Genomic DNA, 9,406 nt, shown 5'->3' on the forward strand with positions numbered 1-9,406 from the left:
CCTCCTCATACAGAAGCACATTGCATTTTAAGTCTATATTAAGTCTGCAAGTTCTTGCGTGCATGCTAAAGAGACACAGTCCTCTGCCACGTTTGTAACCTACTTTAAATTACTTCACGATTTCAGCTTGAGTGCCTTTTGGTAAGATGACACTGGCTGCAACTCTGTTGTCATTATTTATACACAAATAAGCTTACTTAATTCGAAAAACATCATGAACGATACAAGCAACTTCTTACACTACTTGGTTTGATTAAATGAGTAGTACTCAACAAAATATGAAAGCTGAACATTAATTTTAACAAAGAACAGTGACAAAAATGCTTGTGGCCTATTTCAATAGGAACATTAGCCTGCTATTATATTAAACCAAAGCAATAAAAATAATAACTATCTGGATCTTGTCTTTTTCAATGAATATAATTTCATTAATAGAGAATAAAAACATACTAAGATAACAACTACCTAGCCTAAGATTAATTATTCAGGTTACAGCATGTTGGTCAAATCACAGAGGTAATTTAAGAGGTTTATTACACTGGGGTGTTTAGATTGTGGCCTCAATACTGAATACACGGGTAGCCTGAATACTGAAGGTGACTTTACATTCACAGGAATAGTTTAACATCTTGTAATTAAACTGGGACTGTAAACAGTGGCTTTATTACTGAGGTGGCAGGTGGCATGGTTTTACTGAAAGGTAACCGAAAGAACTAAAAGATTTTCATCACAATAAAAAAGACTAATTAACACTTTCATGCATGGAAACATCAACTGAGGGCATAAAAAAATCTAGTCATTTATTTATATGGGAACATATGTAAGATGCCAAATGCATGATGAGCTCATATGAGGATGCCATTGTCTCTGCTATTTTCAATATTTCATGCATGAAAGGCTTATAATGAAGCAAATTGTTTTGATGTGCTGAATGGTGCAGTCAGTATGCTCAATACTTGATTTTTATAGTTTGTAATGTGCTAATTGCTCGATGTAGCTTCTGTTACTTTCCTAACTGAAAACATGTATCTTTAATAACCCAAGGGAATATACACTCTTGTGTTTTCTATTCAGCCACCGAGTATGAACTCCTCCACTATAAAAAAAAAAGAAAAAAAAATCCTACAAGTTGTGTATCGACTGGGCTTTGTGCCATAAAGGAAAAACAAGATGATATTTTATTTTTAAGTCCTTGTATTTATAGTTGGAGACATACACTGACAAAACCAATACTCAAACAGTTTCAGTATCCATAGTTCTATTTTTTATAGATGAAAGATGCAGTCTTTTATTGTTTTTTGCTATATTGTATATTTTATCATGCATGTCTCTTTTTTATTTTGCTTGTAGTGATAATTTTATACCCTGGGGATTTTACTTATTGATAACCGGTGATTTCAAAGAGCATGTCCTTCCACTCCATAGGTTAAGCAATGAATCAATGTTCTCCGTTGTTCTCCGTTGAATCAAGAAATGCTGGATCTCTGCTTTTTTGGGGCTGAAGCATTGTTTTGTGCCATTAATCAAATGCTGCACAGCCCATATGGTGTATGATGAAAGCTTGCATATAAAGACGTGCTCAAATTTGTTGGTACCCTTACAGATCATTGAAATAATGCTTCATTCCTCCTGAAAAGTGATGAAATTAAAAGCTATTTTATCATGTATACTTGCATGCCTTTGGTATGTCATAGAATAAAGCAAAGAAGCTGTGAAAAGAGATGAATTATTGCTTATTCTACAAAGATATTCTGAAATAGCCTGGACACATTTGTTGGTACCTGTCACAAAGACTGCCGGAGTGGGTGGCGTCAGACCAGAAACAGGAACACAAACGACAGAGAGATGTGGTTTGGTATAAGCTGGGCGCGTGATCGCGCTCAGCATTTAATCAACAGAAAATAAAAGGTTTTAAACACATAAACACGGGAGACGGCACTACACGCCAAAATAAAACAGACAGACAAAACGGACTAAACACTTAACAAACGGTGCACGGAGACAAACAAACACGGTGAGTACAAACACTTATATTTACGATCTCTTTCACTTTACTTTCCTACTTCTCCTCACCCGTTCTCCACTCTCGAACACCCAACCACAAGTGACTAAAACGTGCATCTATATATACTGTTGTGCTGGGATTCAATTACTAATTAATTACTCACTTGAATCCCAGCACGTGAATTCATTACGTGCAACCCCGTGCCACACATTATACACATTTTATCTGCACGTGAAGTGATGTGCCATCCTCGTGCCTAAATATAATTATACACTTTAAACACACGTGAAACACAGACCCGTTTATATCCCGTGTACCAATCTATACACCAACATTAACATACGCACCCATACATACATACATATGCACACAGGGACGGGGCACATTGCCACATATACCCCCCCTTGTGCGCAGCACACATGGCCTCAACGGCCACCTCCCCCCTTAAAAATCCAGCAGTCCAGGACAAAGTCTCGGGCTGGGAAGGGAGGCTTCAGTAGGCCCATGGCTGGCAATGCTGTCAGCTCCCCTGCCGGTAGTGGCACGGCTGACAGCATGCTGGTCGCGTCCTGCAGCGAAAAAGCTGCGGGGGCAGGTGGTCCCCCGACCTCCCCCTTCTTCGTAGCCGGCAGCTCCCTCCTGTGGGGCTCCGGCCACAAGAACTCCTGCAGCGAAACTGCTGCTGGGGAAAGTGGTCTCCTGACCTCTCCCCCTGTCTTTGTAGCCGGTAGCTCCCTTTGGTGGGGCTCCGACCACAGTGCTGCCGGCAGCGAAGAAGCTGCAGTGGGAGCAGGTCTCCGGACCTCCCCCACGATCTCCGGCAGCGAAACTGCTGCAGTGGGAGCAGGTCTCCAGACCTCCCCCACGATCTCCGGCAGCGAAACTGCTGCAGTGGGAGCAGGTCTCCTGACCTCCCCCACTATCTCCGGCAGCGAAACTGCTGCTGGGGTTGGTGGTCTCCAGACCTCCTCCCCCTTCTTCGTGGCCGGCAGCTCCCCTTTCTGGGGCTCCGGCCACCGTACTCCCTGCGGAGGTACGGGCAGCAGAGGCAGCTCCTGCTCCTCTGCTCCGGGCGGTGGCGGAGGCAGAGGCAGCTCCAGCTCCTCTGCTCCTGGCGGTGGTGGAGGCAGAGGCAGCTCCAGCTCCTCTGCTCCTGGCGGTGGTGGAGGCAGAGGCAGCTCCAGCTCCTCTGCTCCTGGCGGTGGTGGAACCAGCAGGTATTCACCCTCTGCTGGTGGAGGTGGGAGGGGCCAGCAGTCCTCCCACTGCGGTGAAGGTGGAACCAGCAGGTATTCACCCTCTGCTGGTGGAGGTGGGAGGGGCAAGCAGTCCTCCCACTGCGGTGGAGGTGGAACCAGCAGGCATTCACCCTCTGCTGGTGGAGGTGGGACCAGCAGGTATTCACCCTCTGCTGGCAGCTTGGGTCCTAGGGCTGTGGAAGCCCCGACTTCCCTCTCTTCGGGCTGTGGACGCACCGACTCCTCCCTTTTGGGCTGTGGACGCCCCGACTCCTCCCTGTTGGGCCGTGGACGCACCGACTCCTCCCTGTTGGGCTGTGGACGCACCGACTCCTCCCTGTTGGGCCGTGGACGCACCGACTCCTCCCTTTTGGGCTGTGGACGTTCGGGCTCCTCCCACTCAGGCGTAGGACATTCGGGCTCCTCCCACTCAGGCGTAGGACGTTCGGGCTCCTCCCACTCAGGCGTAGGACGTTCGGGCTCCTCCCGCTTGGGCTGTGGAGGCAAAACCAGCAGGCATTCTTCCTCTGCTGGTGGAGACGGGGACAGCAGGCATTCTTCCTCTGCTGGTGGACCTGCTACCTGGGCTGCTGTTCCACTTATAACTGCCTCCAGGTAGCTGAGGACCAACCCCACACCTTCCTCCCAGGTGCTTACGGTCTGTTCCCTCGCATATGCCTCCCATCGCTCTCTGTCCATAAACCGCAGGAACTGGACGACTACTGGGATAGACTGGGCCTCCAGCCCAGCATTTTCCAGCATCCAGTCCCGCACTTTGATGGCGTCTTCTGCCATTTTTTTTTTTTTTTTTTTTTCTTTTTTTAAATCCAAACTGCGGTTCCTGCTCCGGCCTGAGTCCTGGAGGCGCTGTCGATCCCACGCAGGACACCACGTGTCACAAAGACTGCCGGAGTGGGTGGCGTCAGACCAGAAACAGGAACACAAACGACAGAGAGATGTGGTTTGGTATAAGCTGGGCGCGTGATCGCGCTCAGCATTTAATCAACAGAAAATAAAAGGTTTTAAACACATAAACACGGGAGACGGCACTACACGCCAAAATAAAACAGACAGACAAAACGGACTAAACACTTAACAAACGGTGCACGGAGACAAACAAACACGGTGAGTACAAACACTTATATTTACGATCTCTTTCACTTTACTTTCCTACTTCTCCTCACCCGTTCTCCACTCTCGAACACCCAACCACAAGTGACTAAAACGTGCATCTATATATACTGTTGTGCTGGGATTCAATTACTAATTAATTACTCACTTGAATCCCAGCACGTGAATTCATTACGTGCAACCCCGTGCCACACATTATACACATTTTATCTGCACGTGAAGTGATGTGCCATCCTCGTGCCTAAATATAATTATACACTTTAAACACACGTGAAACACAGACCCGTTTATATCCCGTGTACCAATCTATACACCAACATTAACATACGCACCCATACATACATACATATGCACACAGGGACGGGGCACATTGCCACAGTACCCCTAGAAAAGATAATAAATAATTGGATTATAGTGATATTTCAAACTAATTAGTTTCTTTAATTAGTATCACACATGTCTCCAATCTTGTAATCAGTCATTCAGCCTATTTAAATGGAGAAAAGTAGTCACTGTGCTGTTTGGTATCATTGTGTGCACCACACTGAACATGGACCATAGAAAGCAAAGGAGAGAGTTGTCTGAGGAGATCAGAAAGAAAATAATAGACAAGCATGGTAAAGGTAAAGGCTACATGACCATCTCCAAGCAGCTTGATGTTCCTGTGACAACAGTTGCAAATATTATTAAGAAGTTTAAGGTCCATGGAACTGTAGCCAACCTCCCTGGGCGCGGCCACAAGAGGAAAATCAACCCCAGATTGAACAGAAGGATAGTGCGAATGGTAGAAAAAGAACCAAGGATAACTGCCAAAGAGATACAAGCTGAACTCCAAGGTGAAGGTACGCCAGTTTCTGATCACACCATCCGCCGCTTTTTGAGCGAAAGTGGGCTCCATGCAGGAAGACCCAGGAGGACTCCACTTTTGACAGAAAAACATAAAGCCAGACTGGAATTTGCTAAAATGCATATTGACAAGCCACAATCCTTCTGGGAGAATGTCCTTTGGACAGATGAGTCAAAACTGGAGCTTTTTGGCAAGTCACATCAGCTCTATGTTCACAGGCGAAAAAATGAAGCTTTCAAAGAAAAGAACACCATACCTACAGTGAAACATGGAGGAGGCTCGGTTATGTTTTGGGGCTGCTTTGCTGCGCCTGGCACAGGGTGCCTTGAATCTGTGCAGGGCACAATGAAATCTCGAGACTATCAAGGCATTCTGGAGCGAAACGTACTGCCCAGTGTCAGAAAGCTCTGTCTCAGTCGCAGGTCATGGGTCCTCCAACAGGATAATGACCCAAAACACACAGCTAAAAGCACCCAAGAATGGATAAGAACAAAACATTGGACTATTCTGAAGTGGCCTTCTATGAGTCCTGATCTGAATCCTATCGAACATCTATGGAAAGAGCTGAAACTTGCAGTCTGGAGAAGGCACCCATCAAACCTGACAGCTGGAGCAGTTTGCTCAGGAAGAGTGGGCCAAACTACCTGTTAACAGGTACAGAAGTCTCATTGAGAGCTACAGAAAACGTTTGATTGCAGTGATTGCCTCTAAAGGTTGTGCAACAAAATATTAGGTTAGTGGTCCCATCATTTTTGTCCATGCCATTTTCATTTGTTTTATTATTTACAATATTATGTTGAATAAAAAATCAAAAGCAAAGTCTGATTTCTATTAAATATGGAATAAACAATGGTGCATGCCAATTACTTTTGTCAGTTTCAAGTTATTTCAGAGAAAATTGTGCATTCTTTGTTTTTTGTGGAGGGGTACCAACAAATTTGAGCACGTCTGTATCACCTTGGAGTTTGTGTTTTGCCTTTACTGAGTCTTAATTACTGTCAACCCCTTTGCAGTATAGTTTTTCAAGAAATACCATAACTTTTAGCAATGAAGTAAGACCTGCAGTCCTTGGTGTGATTTAGGGTTAGGTTTAGCGTTAGATCATGCAAAAAGATTTACACATTAAGTACATTGTAAATATGTTTAATAACACTGTAGGTACAGTAGTCTCTGCCTAAGAACACCCCTCGGGAAGCAAGCAAAGTGTTCTTATAGCTGAAGTGTTCTCTAAGACGGAGTTAGCCACCAGACACAATATGCATCAATAAATAAATAAATACCTATATATTACTTGTCATTATGCACGTGCATCAACATATGAAATGAACTGAGTAAGTAAAACCAAAACAATAAGCTACTCTATGTTCATAAACTATAATAACACCGTGTAACATTTTTTTTTTTTTTTTGTACCTGGGTAGTAAGTGTTATTTCCTAATTGCTTATGCATCAAAAGTATAGAAAATGGCTATTATTCCCCACAAACTTTGCTTTTGTGACCAGGACAGTGATATTTTGAAATTTACCTATTTTCCAGAACATTCCAGATAGATTCAGTGCTGAGTAAACTTGGAGTAACTTCTAGAACTTTCCAGTAATATAAATAGTAGTATAAATACAGGGGCCTTAAGCCCACCAGTTCAGTTTAGTTCCAGCTGCCTAAGTGGATACATATCTGCATTTTTCTGAGATGGCATCAAGAGGCTGCAAGCATCCGGCAGACGCATTTTGCAATGTCTGCGGCCAATTTATCAAGACAAGAGCGAAAAATTACTCCGTGGAAGCATCTGCTAAGATGTGTCAAGCCTACAAGGCATATTTCGGCATGCCTGTCGGGGATCAAGACAAACCCTGGGCACCTCATTTCACCTGCAAGCACTGCAAAAAAACTCTGGAAGGTAAGATAGACAATTGTTGCTCGGAGTTTTATGTTATAAAATTTGTTAAAATTTTTAAAATTGTAAAAGTTTTTAATTTTAAAATGTTTTACAATTTTCAATGTTATTGAAAAAATATATCATATATGAAAAATGTTGCGAGAATCTCTTACACATTAGTCATGGGAGAAATAAATGTATTTTTGTAGGATGGTACAGAGGGGAAAAGAGAGCCATGAAGTTCGCTATCCCAAGAATTTGGCGTAAACCCACTGACCACTCAAGCAACTGCTACTTCTGCATGGTGGACCCTTCCAAACGTCGGACTGGCAAGAATGTACCTGCTATCACGTATCCGGACCTTCCTTCATCCATCGCCCCGGTGCCACACTGCCATGAGCTCCCCGTACCCACTCCTCCGGAGAAAGAGCAGCTGTCTTTAGAAGAGAGCAGCAAGTCAGAGAGTGAGGAAGACGTTGTAGATCCAGATGACAATTTCAGAGGTGGAGCTGAGGAGAGAAACCCATACTACCCCAACCAAAAAGACCTCAACGACTTGATTAGAGATCTTGGTCTCACCAAGTCCAATGCCAAGCTTTTGACGTCTAGGCTCAAGCAGTGGAACTTGTTGGATGAAAGTGTGCAAGTCGCAGATCAGAGGAAGCGTCACCAACCTTTTTCCAGCTTCTTCACCTGTCAAGATGGGCTCTGCTTCTGCCACAATGTGACCAGTCTGTTCGAGGCAACCGGAATCGTCTGTAACCAGAATGAGTGGCGCCTCTTCATTGACAGCTCATCCAGGAGCCTCAAAGCCGTGCTGCTCTATAATGGTAACAAGTACCCGTCTCTTCCCCTGGCTCACTCGGTGCACCTCAAAGAGGATTACATATGCATCAAGACCTTGCTGGACGCCTTGAAGTATGATGAGTATGGCTGGGAGGTCATAGGAGACTTCAAAATGGTGGCATTCCTGATGGGTCTCCAAGGCGGTTTTACCAAGTTTCCCTGCTATCTTTGCCTTTGGGACAGCAGGGACACCAAGGCGCACTACCACAGGCGGGACTGGCCACAGCGGACCGAGTTCTCTGTGGGGAGGAACAACGTCAAGTGGGAGCCACTGGTGGACTCCCGGAAGGTGCTGATGCCACCACTGCACATCACATTGGGCCTTACGAAACAATTTGTCAGAGCTCTAGATAAGGAGTCTGCAGCCTTCAAGTACCTTCAAGACTTCTTCCCTAAGCTGTCTGAGGCAAAGGTCAAAGCCGGTGTCTTCGTCGGACCACAGATAAAGAAGATCCTGGAGTGCAATGAATTCCCCAAGAAGCTCACTAGTAAGGAGAAAGCGGCTTGGAACAGCTTTGTCGCAGTGGTTCGGGGCTTCCTGGGCAATCACAAGGCCGAAAACTATGTGGCGCTGGTTGAGACTCTGGTGAAGAACTACGGCACAATGGGCTGTAGGATGTCCCTCAAAGTCCATATCCTTGATGCTCATCTTGATAAATTCAAGGAGAACATGGGAGCGTACTCAGAGGAGCAAGGCGAGCGCTTCCACCAGGATATACTGGACTTTGAACGCCGCTACCAAGGACAGTATAACGAGAACATGATGGGAGACTACATTTGGGGGCTGATTCATGAAAGTGATTTACAGTATAATCGTAAATCTCGAAAAACTACTCACTTCTAAATCTTTTGTAGTCATTTTTGTATTACTTTAGTATAAATACATGTTAATTTGGATTCATATGTTGTTTTTTTCTGACTTTATGTGAACGAAAAGACACATTCGCCCGTTTTCTCATTGGAAATAGATAAATTTCAAAATATCACTGTCCTGGTCACAAAAGCAAAGTTTGTGGGGAATAATAGCCATTTTCTATACTTTTGAGGCATAAGCAATTAGGAAATAACACTTACTACCCAGGAACAAAAATTGTGTTACATAGTGTAATAATAAAGTAACAGACAAACTAATGTTAATAAAACTAAAGCAAAACAACATGGTCTAGACACTTAAATCGCTATGTACTATGAAATTAGCTGGCAGATATGTTTCGGGCTATCACAATGGCAGAGGCAAAAATTACTTATGGTTAACTTAACGTTAATAAACTAACTGTCAAACTAAAATAACACAACACCCCTACACATGTTACAAAATGCAGCAGCAATATACAAGACATGCACATTGTTTAACAGCATGGTGCGGGAAACACCAAATTGCTTGATGGTGTTCTCTTGGGTGAAGTGTTCTCTTAAGTGTGCCTATACTCGAGATTGCTGTATGTGTAAGTACATAAGTAAC

This window comes from Acipenser ruthenus, chromosome 7, assembly GCF_902713425.1.
Source record: "Acipenser ruthenus chromosome 7, fAciRut3.2 maternal haplotype, whole genome shotgun sequence".
Lineage (NCBI taxonomy): Eukaryota > Metazoa > Chordata > Actinopteri > Acipenseriformes > Acipenseridae > Acipenser > Acipenser ruthenus.